The sequence below is a fragment of the Mus musculus genome, chromosome 3, assembly GCF_000001635.26.
Source record: "Mus musculus strain C57BL/6J chromosome 3, GRCm38.p6 C57BL/6J".
NCBI classification, from domain to species: Eukaryota; Metazoa; Chordata; class Mammalia; order Rodentia; family Muridae; genus Mus; species Mus musculus.
Genome location: NC_000069.6, coordinates 10,042,956 through 10,066,535, shown reverse-complemented (window position 1 = coordinate 10,066,535; position 23,580 = coordinate 10,042,956). Strand labels below are relative to the sequence as shown.

General features: G+C 42.1%; 1 long non-coding RNA gene across 1 annotated transcript; it reads left to right on the top strand.

The window, feature by feature from the left end:
- The first annotated feature begins 2,200 nt into the window (after positions 1-2,200).
- Positions 2,201-23,243, top strand: Gm33365. Its single transcript, XR_387544.2, has 4 exons — positions 2,201-2,582; positions 3,215-3,352; positions 8,601-8,761; positions 22,936-23,243. It is a non-coding gene; the product is annotated as a predicted gene, 33365 (long non-coding RNA).
- Positions 23,244-23,580: the final 337 nt, after the last annotated feature.

Here is a 23,580-nt window from a genome sequence, read left to right as displayed (position 1 = left end):
AGTATTCACACTACCACAGACAAGAAAATAAAAATTTCCCAAATTACTTTTTTATTTAGCTTTCTTAATTTGGATTAATGTCATCTGAAAGCATTAGATTATTAATTATGGCAAACATAGCAATCATCCCAAAATATATGTATTTTCTTTCACAGTAAGAATTGTCACCAGAAAACTAGTCAGGTTAGAAACTACAAGTCTCAGGAAAGATGGCTAGATGGCCGTGAAAATGATTGAAAATCTGCAACTGATTGGAGTAAAGAGGTGGGGGACATCTCTAGGCTGAGACAAAAACATGGGATAAGGGAGGTGCCCAAGAATCAATAAGGATGACCTTAGCTGTGACTCATAACATTGGAGATATGGAACCTGAAGAGGCCACCTCCTGTAGCCAGGCAGGAACTCCAGGGGAGCAATAGGGACACCAACCCATCCACAAAACTTTCAATCCAAACTTTATCCTGTCTACAAGAAATGCAGACATCGGGGATGAAGCAGAGACTGGGGAATGCAAGCAGCAATCCCTGACACTATTAACGATACCGTTATGCCTGCAGGCAGGAGCATGTTGTCCTCTGAGAGGATCCACCCAGCAGCTGACTCGGATACAGACACCCACAGCAAATCAGTGGATGGAGCTTGGGGACTCTTAAGGAAGAATAGAAAGAAGGATTGAAGGCCCTGAATGGGATAGGAACTCCACAGAAATATCAACAGAGTCAACAAAACTGGACCCTTGGAGCTCTCAGAGATTGAACCACCAACAAAAGAACATAAATGGCTGGACCTAGGCCTCCCTGCACATATGTAGCAGATGTGCAGCTTGGTCTTCATGTGGGTCCTGAACAACTGGAGTATGAGTGGGGAATATCCCAAAAGCTGTTGCCTGTATGTGGGATATATTCTTTTAGCTGGGCTGCTTTGTCTGGCCTCAGTAGGAGAGGAAGCTCCCAACCTTGCAGAGACCTGAAGTGCTAGGGTAGGGGATCCCCAGGGGGGACCCCACCCACTCAGAAGAAAAGGGGAAGGGGATAGGAAAAGGATTGTGTGAGAGGGTGACCACAAGGGGGGTAGTGAAGGGGATAGAAGGTGAATAAGTAAAAAATAAAATAAAATTAAATTAAATTAAAGTCAATAAAAGAATATAAAGACAGAGAGATAGAGAGAGAGAGAGAGAGAGAGAGAGAGAGAGAGAGAGAGAGAGAGAACATCTCAAACTTAATGTACTCCAAAGTAGGCCATACATAAATTCTTATTTCTAATGGAAATAAGGGTATACATATATACATGTGTGTTTTTTTTATGTGTAGTGGAATTTCCCCCTAATAAATAAAGATTACAAGAAACCAATCACTGGGCGAGGAGGCGGGGCTTCCAGGTCAGGAAGAGGAAGAGAGAATGCAGGAGAAAGAAACTTGGTTTTTGAACTGTGGGAGCAAGGCAGACACAATGTGGGAAGCCAGAGGCTGTTAGGCAGATCCTAGCGGGTCTGTCACCAGAGGATTTCTAGCATAGAATAGTTTATAAAATTAGGATGCTAGGTTCTGTGCTCAGAGATTGTATTATCTGTTGATTCTAAACTAAGATTGTGCGTTTTTTCCTTCATGTGGCGACTCAGCTGGGTTCCAGAGAAAGATAATTGCAGCCGCAGGAATTGGGAACTGCAGGACGGGCATTGCAGCAGCCAGCCAAGAAGTATAGAGAGTGATTTCGGAGCTCTGAGTCAGAGAGCCAGACTTAGTGGGACAGGTTTTGGCTACAAGGAATAATGCAGTCTTAGCCTGTCTCCTGGGCTGGAAACAGACCAAGACCACCAGCCGGTGCCTAGTCAGCATTAGCACAGATTTAATATTTCACACAAATATATATATATATATATATATATATATATGTGTGTGTGTGTGTGTGTGTGTGAAGTTGCTTTCTTTGTGATATATATATATTCCATATCAAAACTGTCGAGAAGTACTCTATTGTCTTTATACTCTTCTCCTCACATACAAGCAGTAGTAGGAAGCTGAATCCACAAGATAGGGAATGTCAAGACTTTGTCTTTGAGGAGAGTTATTCATGGATCTAAAATCTCTCCTTAGGATTTACATAACTGACTAGTAAACTATCACATCCAAACAATTATATTTGAGGTACAATATGTCGTAATGTCCACTCTTACCCAAATTAGCATACTATTATAATCTCTTATAATGCTTTTCATTTTTGTGAGCTTCAGAATGTACATGAAAGATATCCTAAGAATGATAATTGTTAAACCCAATTTATATGAGAGTAATTTGAATGGACAACAAAGAAGAAGTCTGGAAACACAGTGATTCGTTTACTTTCTATGAGGAAAAATTGATGGGTTGAGATAGTGCAAAGGAGGCAAATCACAAAGAAAGCAACTTCTGTTGTGTTATCTTTTGAGGATAGGAAAAACATATTCTTTCTAGGTTATTTTGTTTTGTCTGATTTTTGTTTTTTTTTTGACATGTGACAGGAGATATATGTCTTCATGATTGACAGAGTTCGGGATTAGGCAAGTTTCAAATGCACAAGGCTCCACATTGCATCTGAGCTTAAAGGTATGTTAAGCTAACAGCCTATGTATGAACTTTAGATAAAACTTTGCCCCATAAAATTTTTTCATATGGGATGGTGGCATTTTAGTCAAAAGGAACCACTGTTCATAGGGAGAGTAATCGCTTAAGCTTAAGCTACATCAGAAACCGAGTAAATAGTTACAGCTATCCACAAGCTTTATGGATAGTCCAGTTGTTTAAGTAGCCTCATAATCGGTCACTTTACAGTGTGAAATGGTGTCCTAGGCTACCGTTCTGTCTGATGTTGCTTTCCTTTGTAAACACCTATTGCCAGCAGGTCTGTAGGTGTACCGCTTCCATGCCACCTTAGAAACAAACACACCCAACCTTTTATATCATGCTCAATAGTATTTTATCTTGATGTATTAACCGCTCCTACCACCTGGTAACAACCATAATGCCAACATCCAGGAAATGGGGTCATTGCCTTTCTAGTCTGGCTTTATTTGGCCTTGGACTCTGTAACACTGAAAATTTTTACAGTAACCAAAGAAAACAAATGGTTGGAGAAAATCAGCTGAAAATACTGTTTTACAACACACATAAATGTTACATTTTTAAATGGTCCAGCTGTCAAGACTTGATGGTTAAGAAGTCATGTTGAAATTTTTCAGATATCATGTCTCTGATGATGAAGTCAGAAATCTTGCTGTTGGTCAGTGGCTCTGCAGGCCGAGAGGACATAACTAAGGTGTTGACCGTATAGGAGCTAAACTCCCCAACAGGAGAGTCACATCCTGCTGACATACACAGTGAGTGCCTTCCATCACTTTGGCGATCAAGATTTCACAATCTGCTTTCCACCAGATCTTATTTGTGGTTTTACAGTTTCTGGTCAACTGTACTTAGAAAGCTTAAGTACTTGTTAAGTACTTGTTGTAGCTTAACTTCAACTGGTCAAGTTTATTAACCACAGGGTTTTTAGTCTGCAGCTTTCTCAACAACAATTAAACATGGACTAGATTTTAAGCATCCAACCAACCCTGTCTCTCTAACTTACTTGATTTTACAACTTTGCTTACTTGTGTTTGTCTGACAGTGGAACATCTCAAATAGTTTACCCACCTTCCAAGTCCCAACAAATTAGTTTCCAATTTAGTCTTTCAGCAGCTGAGTGACAGCCTGAACTCTAATTCTAATGAGCCAAGTGGCTTTATGAAGCTAATATTCCTAAAATATCAAGCATGATCTTATGAGATTCTGTTTGGAACTACCTTTGCAAAGTTCCAGAATAGAACTAATGCTAATAACAAGTGTAGACAGGCCATACTGTGTCTAGAGCCCAGGAGATATTTGGTCTGTTTCTGCATGCACTTGAACAATGAGTAAGCCATGCCAAGCCTCATTTCCCTAACATGAAAGAGGGGAAATTGATCATGCCTAGAATCCATAACGGAGAAATATTTTAACACCTCAGCACCTTTACTTGGAAAACAAAACTGTAGAATGAGAGTGGAGTCTGTTTCCTTATCACAGCTAGTGCGCAGGTGCCTGATGATCTTTCTGTGGGCTCCTCCAGCGCCCCGGCTGACAGGAGAAGCTGCCTGGCACCTGTGCAGTGAGGAGGCAGAGGAGATGGTGCTTCCAGGGCCAGACTGGATGCTGTCTCAGAGCCTCCAGTTGCTCAAACGCAATGCTTCCACTTGGGCGTTTCCTTGATTTTAAGATTTCTTTTTTGTTCCGTTTTTTTGTTTGTTTGTTTGTTTTGTTTTGTTTTGTTTTGTTTTTGTCTTGTTTTTGTTTGTTTGGTGTTTCTATTCTGAGACAGACTCCTATGTTAAGGTGAGCTAAAATGTAAGTACATTCAATATAAGATTTTGTACAGTAAGCCATGATAACCAGAGCATATTTTATTTCATTTTTTCCTTTTAGTGAAAACAATAAAAGCTTATTCTCACATAATATAGCATGATCATGGTTTTCCTCTACCCCTCCCAATCTCTCCGGACCTCCAACCCCCACATCCAGATCGACTCCCTTTCTGATTAGAGAAGAACTGGCTTCTAAAACATAATATTGAAAAACTATCACATCAAAGTTGTACAGGACAAACCAACCGAAGGAAAAAAAACCCAAAAGAAGGCACAAGAAATGGAGACCCACTCATTCACACACTCAGGAATCTTTTTTTTTCTTTTCCATTTTTTATTAGGTATTTAGCTCATTTACATTTCCAATGCTATACCAAAAGTCCCCCATAGCCACCCACCCCCACTCCCCTACCCACCCACTCTCCCTTTTTGGCCCTGGCGTTCCCCTGTACTGGGGCAGATAAAGTTTGCATGTCCAATGGGCCTCTCTTTCCAGTGATGGCCGACTAGGCCATCTTTTGATACATATGCAGCTAGAGTCAAGAGCTCCAGAGTACTGGTTAGTTCATAATGTTGTTCCACCTATAGGGTTGCAGATCCCTTTAGCTCCTTGGGTACTTTCTCTAGCTCCTCCATTGGGGGCCATGTGATCCATCCATTAGCTGACTGTGAGCATCCACTTATGTATTTGCTAGGCCCCTGCATAGTCTCACAAGAGACAGCTATGTCAGGGTCCTTTCAGCAAAATCTTGCTAGTGTATGCAATGGTGTCAGCATTTGGATGCTGATTATGGGGTGGATCCTTTCATCTCAGCTCCAAACTTTGTCTCTGTAACTCCTTCCAAGGGTGTTTTGTTCCCACTTCTAAGGAGGGGCATAGTGTCCACACTTCAGTCTTCATTTTTCTTGAGTTTCATGTGTTTAGGAAATTGTATCTTATATCTTGGGTATCCTAGGTTTGGGGCTAATATCCACTTATCAGTGAGTACATATTGTGTGAGTTCCTTTGTGAATATGTTACCTCACTCAGGATGATGCCCTCCAGGTCCATCCATTTGGCTAGGAATTTCATAAATTCATTCTTTTTAATAGCTGAGTAGTACTCCATTGTGTAGTACAGCGTCTGCCCCAATCCAATCGCGCGGAACCTGAGACTGTGGTAAATAGGGAAGCGGACTACCCGGGCCTGACCTGGGGCACAAACCCCTTCTGCTCCACTTGAGCCCCAAGGTACCTTGCTAGCGGAGTCTCACCCAACACCCGCAAGGGCCCACACAGGATTCCCCATGGGATCCTAAGACCTCAGGTGAGTGGAACACAGTGTCTGCCCCAATCCAATCGCGCAGAACCTGAGACTGCGGTAAATAGGGAAGCAGACTACCCGGGCCTGACCTGGGGCACAAGCCCCTTCCGCTCCACTCGAGCCCCGGGGTACCTTGCCAGCGGAGTCGCCCGACACCCGCAAGGGCCCACACAGGATTCCACACGGGATCCTAAGACCTCTAGTGAGTGGAACACAACTCCTGCCAGGAGTCCAGTTTGAACACCAGATATCTGGGTACCCTCCCTGCAAGAAGAGAGCTTGCCTGCAGAGAATACTCTGCCCACTCATACTAAGGAGAGAGCTACCCTCCCAGGTCTGCTTATAGAGGCTAACAGAGTCACCTGAAGAACAAGCTCTTAAGAGAGACTCAGGAATCTTATAAAAACACGAAACTGGAAGCTGTAATATATACACACTGGACTGGGGAAGACCTGCGCAGGCCCATGCTGAATGCTTCAGTCTCTATGCTGGAGGCTTCAGTCTCTGTGCTGGATGCTTCAGTCTCTGTGAGTTCATATGAGCTGTATTCATGCTGATTTAGAAGACCTTGTGTTCTTAGAATCCTCCATCCCCTTTGGCTTTTACACTCTTTGAACTAAAGATCAGATAGTCCAGAGACCTAGGGTAGGCAAGACCAAATACTACGGGTTAATAATGATAATAATGATAATAATGATAATAATAATAATATTAGTAATAATAATGTAGTGATAAAATGAGTCCTAAAGACATTCTCCTACACAAACATAGAGAACAAATACAGGGAGCAAATACAGCCAGACCCACAGCCAGGCATTACACAGAGAGTGAGAGACCTTGGAACACTCGGCCAAAGGCAGGATGTCATCACACCCCTGCCCACCAAGCTCACGGAACCAGAGCATGCATGCTTACTTTTACACCCTTGAGGCATTTGTGTGAATACATATGACACCTAGTGGTGGGAGACCAGGCAATGGAATACTCAAGGAAAGAGAAATAGGCCTGGCCTGCTGGAGAACAAGCTACAGAGAAGGAAGTGCATTGTAGAATAACACTCATCCGCACAGGTGTGTTCCTCTCAGAGCCGTCATGGAAAAAGAAACAATTAGAAAAAGAACATACAAGAAATCAAATGAATCTGGAAACTTGCCACCTACAGAGAAGGAAGAAATTCATCCACATATATTTTGCCCACTTAACTAAAGGGTGGAGACTGTGCTGACCCAGCACAGCCCAGAGATGCACAGAACTAAGGCCTTCTCCACCAGGGCCATCAGCATCTTTCAATTCCTTGGGTACAAACATAGTTTTAGGAAATGTTTTAGGAACAACAGTGCCACGGGCATTCCTTGCCAGAAGCATGTAGACATGTTTTGTGTCTTTCAATAATGTCAGAACTACTGGATAATAATAAATTCATAATTTCATTGGCTGCATTTGCCAAGTCGTCCCGATTCTGAGAGCTAGCCGCTGGCAAACATTATATTTTATTCCAAATTACATTATTGACATTAACCCTATGATCACATATTACACATCACCCAGTAATTGTGTCTACCTATAGACATTGATATATGTATGTGTATATGCGTCTGTGTGGGCTAGAAAATGGCTACCAAGAGACTACAGCAGAGCTCACAGAGGCCTTACTGAGAAGCTGGGAGAGGAGGCTGAGATACAGATGCAAAAATCATAAATCTCTGTTCTTGGGGGAGGAGAGTAAGCCACAAGGTCAGAGTAAAGCTGAGGTGAAGAACTGATGCACAGTGCTAAGTCAGTGAGGGCAGTCACAGGTGTCTGTCTGTCCACCCCTTGCACCCACAAGACAGTCCCAGGGCAGGTTGTTGGGAGCTGCTGATATCAGCGTGTTAGGTGGCCTCCTCTTGATAGAGTCAGGTGAAAGTGTCATACAATTTCCTTGGTCTGGTGTGTTCAATATATTCTCAAGCCTGGTCTTTCTCATACGGTGTTAATATGCCCATCAGTCCCAAATTGTTACTTTTACAAAATCACAAGATGGAAAATGTCAACCGGTGCCACATGGGCAGTGCTGGATAAATCGTACATTTTCATGTGCAAGGTCCAGGGACACCCTGCCTCTGAATCTGCAGTTGAAAGATAGTCAAATGCTGGTTGTAACATGCAATCTCCCAGCGTGGTTGGAAAAGTCTCTCTTACACAGCCTTATCTCCTTACGGAGAAGGCTGTAGGCAGGGCTTCTTAGAACAACAGAGAGACACTAAAATGACCTGTGGCTCAAGCGATATCACTTTAAAGATAAAACTCCTCACTGTTTATGGTAATGATGTGCATGTGAGCGCATGTGTGTGCATGTGTGGGGGTCCTTTTAAATAAAAACACTATCTCATCTCTACAAAAATGGTGAAAATCAGAAAGTTACTTAAATTTAAAAGGGATACACAGTGATCAAATGGATCTTTAAAACAATAGGTTGGGGTGAGCGAGGAGCAGCCTGGGAACTAGGGAGTAGCTTTAACAATATTCCCAGAGGATCAGGGAGCCTTCCTTCAGCTCATCCCCAGCTTCTTCGCATGTTGAAGATCATTGTAGAAAAATATTAAATAACAGATCTACTTGCTCTGTCATCTGCTTCCCTGCATGGATTGAATGTTCCATCCTTTGAAACAAACCATGATCTACTGATTAGACTTCCACCTAATGACTATTACTAGGTGGAATTAGGTAAGTCGCCTTTGGAAATATACTTACAGATGCCAGCACAAGTCTTTTATATGAAAGGTGGTCTTGTTGCCATGGGAAGTTATTACTAATCTCTGTAGTTGGACGGGTTTAGAAGCTCTCCAGAACTGTTTCCTGTCCATCTCAGATTACTCATGCTGTTGCTCTTCTTCACTGATGTAGACAGACAAGACCTGGGAGACTCGCTAATCCACTCCAGACATTGAGGACCGTCTGAGAATTGAACTGGCTCAATGCAGACGCAAAGCCACTCTCAGGACTCTGGAGCTACTCCATCAACAAACAAACACTCTAAAATCGAGTTCTTAGACCCCAGAGGCCTGGTAAGCAAGCTTCCATAAGCAGGCAGAAGAAACCTTTCTACATGAAGGCTTTTCTTGAAATCTGTGCAGAACATGAGATTCTGTGCAGACTCCGCCATTGGCCCTCCATGTGCCATTGGGCAACCACATGGCTCATTATGTCTTTCGATCTTCCTCTTATAAAATGAAGGTACTTCTGGATATGATCACAGTCAGCTATTGGATGGGTCACACGGCCCCCAATGGAGGAGCTAGAGAAATTACCCAAGGAGCTAAAGGGAACTGCAACCCTATAGGTGGAACAACAATAGGAACTAACCAGTACCCCGGAGCTCTTGTCTCTAGCTGCATATGTATCAAAAGATGGCCTAGTTGGCCATCACTGGAAAGAGAGGCCCATTGGACTTGCAAACTGTATATGCCCCAGTACAGGGGAACGCCAGGGCCAAAAAGGGGGAGTGGGTGGGTAGGGGATGGGGGGTGGGGATGGGGGACTTTTGGGATAGCATTGAAAATGTAAACGAGGAAAATACCTAATTAAAAAAAAATGAAGGTACTTTGCTCTCAAGAGTGGGAAGCTTTAGTTTTTCCTGTATATTTTTATGGAAGGTGCATCGGCACACCTCCATCTCACCTGTGGAGGTCAGAGGACAGCCCATAGGAGCTCATGCTCTCCTTCCCCGTGAGTCCCAGGAGTCAGGCTCAGCTCTTCTTTACCTTCTGAGTTGCCTTGCCAGACCTGAAATTCCTTGTTTTTAAAGTGGCTACTTTTTCTTGTTTTCCTTGTTTCCAAGGACACAAGAAGACAGTGGCTAACCAGAGATGACATTTGTTTGCCCTCAGATATGAGAGCCCAGCAAACAGAAAGACATAGCTGTGGGTTATTAAAACAAACAAACAAACAAACAAACAAATGTATTATTTTAATTTAAAAAATCATGGTTAGCATCATATGGAGCTATGATCACTATTTTATCACATTTTAATGTCTTAAAAGTTAGCAACCAAAGGCTGAAGGGGAACAGGCTTATAGACTTAAGAATTCTTAAAATATAATAATAATAATAACTGTTATATTTTATATTTATAATATAAATACATTATTATTTATAATATAAATATATTAATGTTCAAAATATATAAATAAGATGTAATGATCATTATTATTAAATTTGTTTATTTAGTGATTGATTTTTCTCTGGACAGGGTTACTCTATGTAACCCTGTCTGTCCTGAAACTGTCTTTCTCTGTACCCTAGGCTGGCCTCAAACTCACAAATCCATCTGCCTCTGCCTCAGAGCACTGGGATTAAAGGTGAGCACCACCACTGCCTGGTGCAAAAAAATTATTTTTAATAGTGCTAGATATTTCAAGAGTAATTCAAATATGTTATTTATATGAATGTGCTTTATTTAAGGTTCTTTCCAGCTCGTAAAACCCAATATTCTATATTTATCTCACCAGATGATGGAAACCATGAGGATATGACAGCTCCTAGGTATGGTGGAGGAGAGGTTTATTGTAGTAAGGGGATAATACAGTACGAGAGGAATCTGAAAGGGTCCAGACTGAACCACACGATGAAAGATGGGGGCTAGGGGGTAGCAAGAGAGGAAGAGGAGAGAGAAGGAGCAAAGAGAGCAACTGGAAACCCAGAGACCTAGTGAACCAAAATGGCTAGCCGTAGTTCTCAGCCTGTGGGTCACAACCCACTTGGGGTTTCCAAACAACCTTTCACGGGGATCACATATCAGACATTCCAAACACCAGACATTTACAATACAATCTGTAACCGTAGAAAAAGCACAGTTAAGACATACAACAAAAAATAATGTTATGGTTGGGGTTACCCAACGCGCGGTCACAGCATTAGGAAGGTTGAGAGCCACTGGTAAGGTTTGTAGTGACCCAAGGCTGTGGGGAGGGAATTCCAGCCTAGCCCCTGAGCTAGAGGGTTTAGGGGTAGAGCGTAGGGCAAGTCAGCCAGGATGACTCTGTCTGTAATAGGTACTACTGAGTAGGGACTAAGGCAAACTCACAGCCAGAGTCACTTTGATCTGTTAAATCGGCACCACAGTTAGCCGTGTGAGACAGATTTCTTTTCTACTATTTGATTCCATGATCCATGAGATGCAAGCAACAGTAATGAAGATGAGGAAGCAAAGAAATTTAAGAACAACAACAACAACAAAGTTCATTATTTTTACCCTTTTAAATTTCTAAAATTTACTTGATGAGGAAATACTAAAGAGCAGGTAACCTGGAAACAGCAGTTAACCAGGAGACAGGAGCCTTGAGCAAGGTAGTTACCAGGGGCTAGCGAATGTGTCTCTACTACTGGTTTCTAGAAGCATGGCCCTTTCTCATAATCTGGCCTGCCTCCATTCAGGAGGCTCCCTTGCTGGGCATCAAGCACTGTGGCTGGATGACCAAGCCTGTGTGTTTACAGTGCACTTCTCAAGGACAAGGACATGTTGAAGTAAATGCTGCTGAGAGACACTTTGTGCACTTGGGGGACAAAGTGGTTCCTGTTGTTTGTTTAGCTTCTGTACTGACGGTGAGAGCATGCGTGCCCTGCACACAATTCAGAGGAGCTGCTGCTCTCCACCAGTGGGCATTTCAGCCCCGGGGCCTGAAGATGCCAGTGGAGAACTCAGGCGCCTCCACTGCCCAAGTACCAGGAAACTCAATTTAAAGGGCTGCACACTCATCTAATGCTTCAAAGTTCCTTCTCCCTACGCCTTAAAGCTGCTTTAAGGCAGTGAAAAACTACGAGAAGTGAGCAGCGCAGAACGTGCAGCAATTAACGCTCTGTGGCCATCCTTGCTATAGCTCAGTTTGTAACCCCAGTCTGCCTCTGCCAACTTGTGACTAGCAGAGAATTACAGACCTTTTTAAAGATCTAAGGCACATATAATAGACAGGTACTATAGACGCTAACATGTGTTATACTCACAATTTTTCCTGTTTGTCCTGATAATGTGTTTCTATGCCACTCTTTTGTATTATTTGGGAAAGAAACCATGTCATCTAGTAAACATAACCTTAAATAAATAGCTATGACAATGTTTTCATGGAGACCACACCCAACCGCCTGTGGTTCTTCCCATCTTCTTAGGCAGCAAGAGCATCCTTCGGCCTCACCCCATGATAAACTAGATACATTTGTTAATCTTCCATATTCACCAAACATGTCTGAAGAGAAAAAGGGCTAAAGATGGGGCCATCAAGATGTCGCAGTGGGCAAAGGTACTTATTCCATAATTAGAATGGAATAGAATAGAAAGAGTACAGTCTATCACATAGAATATAGAATATAGGCCTAATGACCTATGCTCCATCCCAGAACCACATAAAGGTAGAAGGAGAAAACCAACTCCATAAAGTTATCCTCTATGCTCAAAGATGTCCTCTGACCTCTGTATGTGTATCATGGTACATGTCACACACACACACACACACACACACACACACACACACATTAAATAATTCTTTAAAATAAAAACAAATGAATATACCTTAACCTTCAGGCCATAATAATTTGGAGCTTGGCTCATGAATCCTATACTACAATCTTGGACCTAACTCTTAACTTGTACCCTAACAAGTGGCAAGTCTCAAGAAAAACAACAGACACTGTAAAATGTATTATCAATAAGATAACCAGACGTCAGTCTGTCTACCCAGATACAGGGCTCTACAGGAGTTCCATGTTGAGACAACCAAGTTTTTTCTCCAACATTGGCTGCAAAAGCCCTCCCACCTCTCTGGACATGGAGAGAAAGGATGCAGGAACTCCCACACCCTAACTCCCTTGCTTTGTATGAGCTTTTAGTAAATTTTTCTTAGAGTGTTTTTTGCAAGTGGCATGGGGTGGCAGAAAGGACGATATTCTAGAGATGCTGTGTCTCTGAATCTGACTGTCACCCGATTGAAACAGTGGACCAAAGGAACAGTGGACCAAAGGAACAGTGGACCAAAGGAACAGTGGACCAAAGGAACAGTGGACCTAAAGAACAGTGGACCAAAGGAACAGTGGACCAAAGGAACAGTGGACCAAAGGAACAGTGGACCTAAGGAACAGTGGACCAAATTTCCCAGAGCTTCCCCTGCTGAGAGAAGGCAGGAGGGGAAATTTGTCTCCAGGAAATATATTTCACAGAGTTCTACAGGCTGAGCTGAAACCCAGAAAATGACATCTCAGTGAAGGCAGGACCTCACGTTGGCCAGGACTGCTAAGATGCGGACATCCGTGGCCCTCTTTTAAAACTTTGATCTTACCTCAGGACCCTGAAGACCACACTTGAAGGGTTTGCTGGTTCTCTTTAATCTCTCCTCCACTGTGGGAAAACTGAATAAATCCCCTCTTCTGATTTCCACTATTGGTTTGTCTCTCATCATTAGCCTATTGAGGATGACTGGCTGGACCTGAGTTGAGGCACGGGCTGTGGACCTCAAGATCAACAACCGTGCTACTGGCTATTTCCATATGCCATTTTTCATGGTGTTTTAATGGCCCACACAAGGAAACACTTCACCTCATCTCTCTTGACTATCTACTCTGATGCTTGTGTTGGTTAGCTGAGATATTCAGAGACAGCTGAGGGTCTCTGGCTTAGAAAATACCCTGCCATGGCATGAAGGCCACTGGACAATGACTCCTATTTTCTGATGCCCATCTGGATACAAGCCAAGTTCTTTTGACCTTGGGAAGTTTACTTACTGTTTGTGACTACCCAAGGCAGCTCTCGGGTGGTAGCTGAAGGCAATGGATAAAGAATAGTCTCTTATCCTCCATGAGAATAAGGGGCTACTTTGTTCCTTCTGGAACAAATTCCCTCATACACTGCGACAAATTGGGCTAGATCTACACATGCTATGAGCACCTCACGTTTCTTGCCACTATTTTGTCTCTCTAGAATTGGCTCTCCTTGGAGCAAGAGGGAGCAGAGCACATGGGGCGGGCATTTGCATACCTGCCTCCCAACCACCATGCACCTCTCCTGCACAGACTGTCCAATCTCAGAGACTTATAGGTGGCTAGACTTACCTTTCTCCAGGAAAGTGAGTCCCTGTTCCCCTCAAAACCAATCCATGGCCAAGTTGCTCTGGACTTAGCACCATAGATAGTGCCAAAGTGTAATTAGGCCTCACTTTCAGGCGATACACACACACACACACACACACACACACACACACACACACGCATGCATGCATGGGGGGGAGAGAGATACATAGATAAATGAATATAATTTTTAAAAAGGGGGGGGGCAACCTCCTAGTTCATAGGGAAATTAAGATCCCATTCCCCTGTGGGAACTGTAGAGAGAGAACTTTCAAAACTCAGCCTTCCCTCTGCCAGCTGTTCCTTCCTTCTCACTAAAGATTCCTCAAAGGAGAAAGCAGACAATTAAGCAGATGCTAAGTCTAAGAGCAACATTAGAGGACCTTCACATTTAATCCAGGACCAGGAAAAATGGGACCAACAGAATTGTTGAGATCCACAGGCTCATAGGCAATAGGTTACTCTTGGCTAGAACTCTGATGAAAAGAGAATACAAAATTCTCTCTGGGTCTGGCCTGCCTCTGCTGCACTAACAGCAAGTCCCCAGCCGCCTCCAGGAAAAGTCATTCACTATCTCCACAGATATTCAAGGAAATAGGTGCATTTTGTATCCAAAACTATAGTTACAAGGTCGACGTGATGATCTTTGTGACCGTGAATGTTATCTTCCCCTCCTGCCCTTCCTTGCAAAGATAATTTCACAAGTTCTCTGTTGTTTGCTTAGAGGTTTTGTTTCCTTGATCAGCTCTCGCTGATCTGTAATGCTCTGTAACTCTCACACTCATTTGAGACCAAGGGGAAAACACAGAAAAAAGAACTTTTTAAAAGTCTCCTGACAAGTCTGTGTAATGCCTGCATCGGAGGAAACTCTCCACAGCTTAGCAATGTACACGTGGGCAATCTTCCTTGGCTGCATTAGCTCTGCCACCACACTGAACAATCTATGTTCCACTTTGTTAAGATGATAATTTATTTCTGTGTCTTAGTGAGGAAAAACAAAATAGGAATGGAAATGACAAACAGTGAAAGTATGGTCTTTTAGATTTTTTTTAAAGGACTTTACATGGTAAAATAAAATTTCATCCTAAGATAAAATGACCAGATTTTTCCAAAATAAAAAGGAGAAACTAAGGGTAGGCATGGTGACCCACTCCTTTGATGACAGTACACTGGAGACAGAGACATGTGGATCCCTGAGTTTGAGACCAGCCTGGTCTACATTGCAAGTTCTAGGCCAGCCAAAGCTACACAGTGAGATCCCATCTAAAAAAGGGAAGGGAAGGGAAGGGAAGGGAAGGGAAGGGAAGGGAAGGGAAGGGAAGGGAAGGGAAGGGAAGGGAAGGGAAGGGAAGGGAAGGGAAGGGAAGGGAAGGGAAGGGAAAATTAGGATAAAACCAAAACCAGAAAGCTTAAGCAATCATAAAAGATCCAAGTAAGATAAGAGAAAGTTACAGATGAACCTTAAAGATAACACATTTATGATAACCAAATGCTATTGAAACGTCTAAGGTAAAAGTTCAAAACACTGATGTGAAATCAAACCTAGTTCTGTGTTTAAGACAATTAAATTCCCTTAGGCTGCTAAACTATTCTTGGAATGCTCATTTAAAAAACAAAAACAAAAAAAAAGCTGTCTTTCGAAACAAGACATATGGGTCGATGGAGATGGCTTGAGATTACTTGCTGGGCAAGGATGAGGACCCAACTTCAAATTCGCAGCTCTGGTTAAAAGGCTAGCCATGGCCTTATCTTGTGCATCTGTAACTCCACCTTTGGAGGGTGGAGGCAGGAGAGTACTAGGAGTTCACTGGCTATCCTGTAAACACTGAATGGCTGAAACACTGAACTTCAAGTTAGCTGACAGACCCTGTCCCTTGAGAATGAGGCAGAGAGTAATAGTGAAAGCCATCTAACATCCTCTGGCTTCCGCATATGTCGCTATACACTCGTGCACACACCACACACACATATACATACAACACATACGTGCAAATTCACATATACATATACATATAACACACACATACAAACACTGGCATAGATACATCCAATGCACACATGCACATATACAAACAAATGTACACACATGGACGCATATATATACAACACATGCCTGCACATATGCACAGGTGTACATAGGACACACAATTTTCTGTTTAGCAAAAGAAGTTGTGTCTAAGATACATTTTTGGACTTTTCCTTACTTGAATAACTGAGTTTTATTTAAGAATGTGCCTGTTCTTTTTCTAAGCTCTGTCCAGAGGTTACAAAGAAGTTAGAACTAAACTCCATTACTTCCTCTCCAAGACCAATGACACTACTTTTTCTGGCTAGTCATCAATCAAAATTTGAGGATGAGAGAGAGAGAGAGAGAGAGAGAGATAAAGGTGTTATTGTAGCCATTGCCCTTCATGATCAGCCAGGACCCTAAGAATGACAGGACTCCTGTAAAAGAGCCTTACACCACCAGCATTAGGTCACTTATCCTGTGGATCAGAGAGGTCACAGAGACCTTGCTGATTCCATTCTTACTGGTGCACTTCCTGCAAAGGGGCAAGACATTAAGTAGAAAATGCTGTTCTCCCCCTCCCCTGCCACCTGAGGAGTCCAGGGAAAGTCTTGGGGCACAACAGGTTCTTGGCTTCCTGCTGTCTTCCTTGTTGGGTAGAAATTCCCCTTCATGCCAGGTCTGTTGCTCTTTGCCAGTGTTTCTAGTTATTGTTTGAACAGTCTAGAAGTGTCGGCTCTGCTTATCTCAAGAGTAGAAGTTCTTTTTTTAAAATATTTTTATTAGGTATTTTCCTCAATTACATTTTCTATGCTATCCCAAAAGTCCCCCATACCCTCCCCCTCAGACCTCTACCAACCCACTCCCACTTTTTGGCCCTAGCGTTCCCCCGTACTAGGGTATATAAAGTTTGCATGTCCAATGGGCCTCTCTTTCCACTGATGGCCAACTAGGCCATCTTTTGATACATATGCAGCTAGAGTCAAGAGCTCCGGGGTACTGGTTAGTTCATATTGTTATTCCACCTATAGGGTTGCAGATCCCTTTAGCTCCTTGGGTAATTTCTCTAGCTCCTGCATTGGGGGCCGTGTGACCCATCCAATAGCTGACTGTGAGCACATCCACTTATGTATTTCCTAGGCCCTGGCATAGTCTCACAAGAGACAGCTATATCAGGGTCCTTTCAGTAAAATCTTGCTAGTGTATATGCAATGGTGTCAGCGTTTGGAGGCTGATTATGGGATGGATCTCTGGATATGGCAGTCTCTAGATGGTCCATCCTTTTGTCTCAGCTCCAAACTTTGTCTCTGTAACTCCTTCCATGGGTGTTTTGTTCCCAATTCTAAGAAGGGGCAAAGTGTCCACACTTTGGTCTTCGTTCTTCTTCAGTTTCATGTGTTTTGCAAATTGTATCTTATGTCTCAGGTATTCTAAGTTTCTGGGCTAATATCCACTTATCAGTGAGTACATATTGTGTGAGTTCCTTTGTGATTGGGTTACCACACTCAGGATGATGCCCTCCAGGTCCATCCATTTACTTAGGAATTTCATAAATTCATTCTTTTTAATAGCTGAGTAGTACTCCATTGTGTAAATGTACCACATTTTCTGTATCCATTCCTCTGTTGAGGGGCATCTGGGTTCTTTCCAGCTTCTGGCTATTATAAATAAGGCTGCTATGAACATAGTGGAGCATGTGTCCTTCTTACCGGTTGGAACATCGTGTGGATATATGCCCAGGAGAGGTATTGCGGTATCCTCCGGTAGTACTATGTCCAATTTTCTGAGGAACCACCAGACTGATTTCCAGAGTGGTTGTACAAGCTTGCAATCCCACCAGCAATGAAGGAGTGTTCCTCTTTCTCCACATCCTCGCCAGCATCTGCTGTCACCTGAATTTTTGATCTTAGCCATTTTGACTGGTGTAAGGTGGAATCTCAGGGTTGTTTTGATTTGCATTTCCCTGATGATTAAGGATGCTAAACATTTTTTCAGGTGCTTCTCAGCCATTCAGTATTCTTCAGGTGAGAATTCTTTGTTTAGCTCTGAGCCCCAGTTTTTAATGGGGTTATTTGGTTTTCTGGAGTCCACCTTCTTGAGTTCTTTATATATATTGGATATTAGTCCCCTATCTGATTTAGGATAGATAAAGATCCTTTCCCAATCTGTTGGTGGCATTTTTGTCTTATTGACGTTGTCTTTTGCCTTAAAGAAGCTTTGCAGTTTCATGAGGTCCCATTTGTCAATTCTCGATCTTACAGCACAAGCCATTGCTGCTCTATTCAGGAACTTTTCCCCTGTGCCCATATCTTCGAGGCTTTTCCCCACTTTCTCCTCTATAAGTTTCAGTGTCTCTGGTTTTATGTGGAGTTCCTTGATCCACTTAGATTTGACCTTAGTACAAGGAGATAGGAATGGATCAATTCAAAATCTTCTACATGATAACCACCAGTTGTGCCAGCACCATTTGTTGAAAATGCTGTCTTTCTTCCACTGGATGGTTTTAGCTCCCTTGTCAAAGATCATAGGTGTGTGGGTTCATTTCTGGGTCTGCAATTCTATTCCATTGGTCTACTTGTCTGGCAATGTACCAGTACCATGCAGATTTTATCACAATTGCTTTGTAGTAAATCTTTAGGTCAGGCATGGTGATTCCACCAGAGGTTCTTTTATCCTTGAGAAGAGTTTTTGCTATCCTAGGTTTTTTGTTATTCCAGATGAATTTGCAGATTGCTCTTTCTAATTCGTTGAAGAATTGAGTTGAAATTTTGATGGGAATTGCATTGAATCTGTAAATTGCTTTTGACAAGCTAGCCATTTTTATAATGTTGATCCTGCCAATCCATGAGCGTGGGAGATCTTTCCATCTTCTGAGATCTTCTTTAATTTCTTTCTTCAGAGACTTGAAGTTCTTATCATACAGATCTTTCACTTCCTTTGTTAGAGTCACAACAAGGTATTTTATATTATGTGTGACTATTGAGAAGGGTGTTTTTTCCCTAATTTCTTTCTCAGCCTGTTTATTCTTTGTGTAGAGAAAGGCCATTGACTTGTTTGAGTTAATTTTATATCCGGCTACTTCATTGAAGCTGTTTATCAGGCTTAGGAGTTCTCTGGTGGAATTTTTAGGGTCACTTATATATACTATCATATCATCTGCAAAAAGTGATATTTTGACTTCATCTTTTCCAATTTGTATCCCCTTGATCTCCTTTTGTTGTCGAATTGCTCTGGCTAGGACTTCAAGTACAATGTTGAATAGGTAGGGAGAAAGTGGGCAGCCTTGTCTAGTCCCTGATTTTAGTGGGATTGCTTCCAGCTTCTCACTGTTTACTTTGATGTTGGCTACTGGATTGCTGTAGATTGCTTTTATCATGTTTAGGTATGGGCCTTGAATTCCTGACCTTTCCAAGACTTTTATCATGAATGGGTGTTGGATTTTGTCGAATGCTTTCACCGTGTCTAAAGAGATGATCATGTCATTTTTGTCTTTGAGTTTGTTTATATAATGGATTATGTTGATGGATTTCCATATATTAAACCTTCCCTGCATCCCTGGAATAAAACCTACTTGGTCAGGATGGATGATTGTTTTTAATGTGTTCTTGGATTCGGTTAGCGAGAATTTTATTGAGTATTTTTGCATCGATATTCATAAGGGAAATTGGTCTGAAGTTCTCTATCTTTGTTGGGTCTTTCTGTGGTTTAGGTATCAGAGTAATTTTGGCTTCATAGAATGAGTTGGGTAGAGTTCCCTCTACTTCTATTTTGTGGAATAGTTTGTGCAGAACTGGAATTAGATCTTCTTTGAAACTCTGATAGAACTCTGCACTAAACCCATCTGGTCCTGGGCTTTTTTTGGTTGGGAGACTATTAATGACTGCTTCTATTTCTTTAGGGGATATGAGACTGTTTAGATCGTTAACTTGATCCTGATTTAACTTTGGTATCTGGTATCTATCTAGAAATTTGTCCATTTCGTCCTGGTTTTCCAGTTTTGTTGAGTATAGCCTTTTGTAGAAGGATCTGATGGTGTTTTGGATTTCTTCAGGATCTGTTGTTATGTCTCCCTTTTCATTTCTGATTTTGTTAATTAGGATGCTGTCCCTGTGCCCTCTAGTGAGTCTAGCTAAGGGTTTATCTATCTTGTTGATTTTCTCAAAGAACCAGCTCCTCGTTTGGTTGATTCTTTCAATAGTTCTTCTTGTTTCCACTTGGTTGATTTCACCCCTGAGTTTGATTATTTCCTGCCGTCTACTCCTCTTGGGTGAATTTGCTTCCTTTTTTTCTAGAGCTTTTAGGTGTGTTGTCAAGCTGCTAGTGTGTGCTCTCTCTAGTTTCTTTTTGGAGGCACTCAGAGCTATGAGTTTCCCTCTTAGAAATGCTTTCATTGTGTCCCATAAGTTTGGGTATGTTGTGGCTTCATTTTCATTAAACTCTAAAACGTGTTTAATTTCTTTCTTTATTCCTTCCTTGACCAAGGTATCATTGAGAAGAGTATTGTTCATTTTCCATGTGAATGTTGGCTTTCCATTATTTATGTTGTTATTGAAGATCAGCCTTAGTCCATGGTGGCCTGATAGGATGCATGGGACAATTTCAATATTTTTGTATGTGTTGAGGCCTGTTTTGTGACCAATTATATGGTCAATTTTCGAGATGGTCCCATGAGGTGCTGAGAAGAACGTATATTCTTTTGTTTTAGGATAAAATGTTCTGTAGATATCTGTTAAGTCCATTTGTTTCACACCTTCTGTTAGTTTCACTGTGTCCCTGTTTAGTTTCTGTTTCCAGAATCTGTCCATTGATGAAAGTGGTGTGTTGAAGTCTCCCACTATTATTGTGTGAGGTGCAAGGTGTGCTTTGAGCTTTACTAAAGTTTCTTTAATGAATGTGGCTGCCCTTGTTTTGAAGCATAGATATTCAGAATTGAGAGTTCCTCTTGGAGGATTTTACCTTTGATGAGTATGAAGTGTCCCTCCTTGTCTTTTTTGATGACTTTGGGTTGGAAGTCAATTTTATTCGATATTAGAATGGCTACTCCAGCTTGTTTCTTCAGACCATTTGCTTGGAAAATTGTTTACCAGCCTTTCACTCTGAGGTAGTATCTGTCTTTTTATCTGAGATGGGTTTCCTGTAAGCAGCAGAATGTTGGGTCCTGTTAGTGTAGCCAGTTTGTTAGTCTATGTCTTTTTATTGGGGAATTGAGTCCATTGATATTAAGAGATACTAAGGAAAAGTAATTGTTGCTTCCTATTATTTTTGTTGTTAGAGTTGGCATTCTGTTCTTGTGGCTGTCTTCTTTTTGGTTTGTTGAGGGATTACTTTCTTGCTTTTTCTAGGGCGTGGTTTCCGTCCTTGTATTGGTTTTTTTCTGTTATTATCCATTGAAGGGCTGGATTCGTGGAAAGATAATGTGTGAATTTGGTTTTGTTGTGGAATACTTTGGTTTCTCCATCTATGTTAATTGAGAGTTTGGCTGGGTATAGTAGCCTAGACTGGCATTTGTTTTCTCTTATTGTCTGTAGAGTAGAATTTCTTATTCTCTATTTTCCAACTCAGTCTCTTCAATAGCTATTCAAATTTATTTATTTTTAGTTTTTGTGAAATTAAACAGACTTTTTGGCTGGACTAACTCTTAAATAACTTCTCTGGATGAACTATGCCCTCCTGACTTCCATAACCCCTTGCTTGATTTGTTTTTAATTTTAATTTGCTTTGTGTTTTCAGCTCTTATTTTCTTAACCCACTCTAAAATGTCCCTCAAGCCTTGTATATCTTATGGTACTATAGCCCTTGGCAGATGACCAATGTCAAGTACCCTTCCAAACTCTGAAGCAGCTCCAGAAGGAAAAAAGCCTTATCTTTGTCAATACTTTGCCTTGCAGTCTGTCATGGGGAAATATAACACCCAAATATAAAAGACCCAAAATAAAAAACAAAAATATCAATTCTTTAATCATCAGGCCCCAGTCATGTGGAGCCTAACCCAGAATGTCTTACTTGGTCATCTATTGGCACACCCAACAGCCCACTGTGCCTCAGAGAATGGCCAGTTTTCACAAAAACAACTTCCGTGTAAAATTTACTACTTGGCAAAATACAAAATGTCTGCCTGTCCTCTGAGGTAAAAGTCCACATAGGATGCACAAAACGATAAGGCCAAACAAGCTCCCTCAGCTGCTATAAATTGGCCTTTCTCTGATGCACAGACAACTCACTGAGACTCTATATACTGCTTTCTTTCTGACGATGCGTTATGTGAAACTCTCTCTTTGTTAGTTTATGCTGTTGGTTAATTAATTTTATCTTCTTTGTCACCAACACATTCCACAAAAGCACTATCATCTAAACTATCCCACATCACTATCCTGAGAAGGGTAGCAACGCATCCTTTGTGTATCAAATCTCCCCTACAACTACCAACTGGCCAACTAAACTTCCAGGAACCCACCCGGCCATCCTACTTCCTCTGAAATAGGAAGTGGTGTTGATTTATGACCTTTCTGCTGATCTGAGTACCAGCCCTTTCAGAACACACTCTTCTTTGTGAATTTTAGCAGTAAGCTTGCTTATAGAAAGCATACCAACTCCAGACACATTAGCTAGCACTTCCTCAGTTCCCACGCTAATGTCTTTCTTGGTAAAATGTTATTAGTTTCCTGGGAGGGAGGAGTCTTCTTGTAAAGAATTAGGTTTAGGGAACTCCCAGATACTTGTCTGGGGGACAGAGCCATTTTAAATGTCAAATAGTATTGTGTGGCTCTTCCTGGAGGGAGGTAAGCAAATACCTATTCACCCCAGATAGAGAACTGATGACAGAAAAAGAACTAATCCCATCCCAGTCTACGTTGGTGAACCAGTGAGTTTGGGGGCTTCCTTAAATGGTGGGTGGTTACTTACAGGAGTGCAGATGACTCACAACCAACTATATCACTGAAAAGCCCCAGCCCCAGTGACTCACAGAAGCCACATGTGTGGAATCCCTCCATCATTAACCTTCCAAGTCCTCTAAGCACTGACTGCTCCTAGGACCACTATGCAGCTGGAGCCAGGAGGGAGCAGGTAACTAGAATTCCAGGTAGAATTCCTGTAATGATTTTATTCTTCTTTTGCTCCAGAGTGCTAACAGTTCCACTGCAATGACTCAACTACCACTGAACTCTCTGCCCATCTCATTGCCATGCCAGTGAGGCCCAGGATTCTGCAGTCACCACAGCCATCTCTGATCCATGATGGCCCATGGTCACATCAGACCAACAGGAAATTGCTGGCAACAGATGGCATCAGTCGAACCCTGCCTTGCATTGCCTTCAATCCACCCCCCACTTCTCTCCTTGACATCAGCAGTGTCTAGCACGTCCCCCCCCCCACCACCACTTCTTTCCTTGACATCAGCAGTGTCTAGCACGTCCATCTCCCAGGAAGTCTGCAGCACTCCAGGATCTCTTTCAACTCAAGTGGCATGGACTGGAATTTGGTTGTTGAAAAGAAGAAATGATTGATGGCTGAGTGAGCCATTTTCAGGGAATGTGCAATCATTAAAAAACAAATAAGTAAAAACCACAAAGCATCAGCAAGTCCTAGGGTGGCATAAAAGAGACATCAAGCTGGCACACCTGTGTGTGGGACTAAAGCTAGAGAGCAAATAAGAACCTGGATGGTCATCTCTGAAAGGAACCTTGAGCAGCCAAGTGCAGGGGTGGTCAGGGGACCTGCCCTTTACCACATCAACTTTGGTATTTGCATTGAAGTTACAGGTGTAA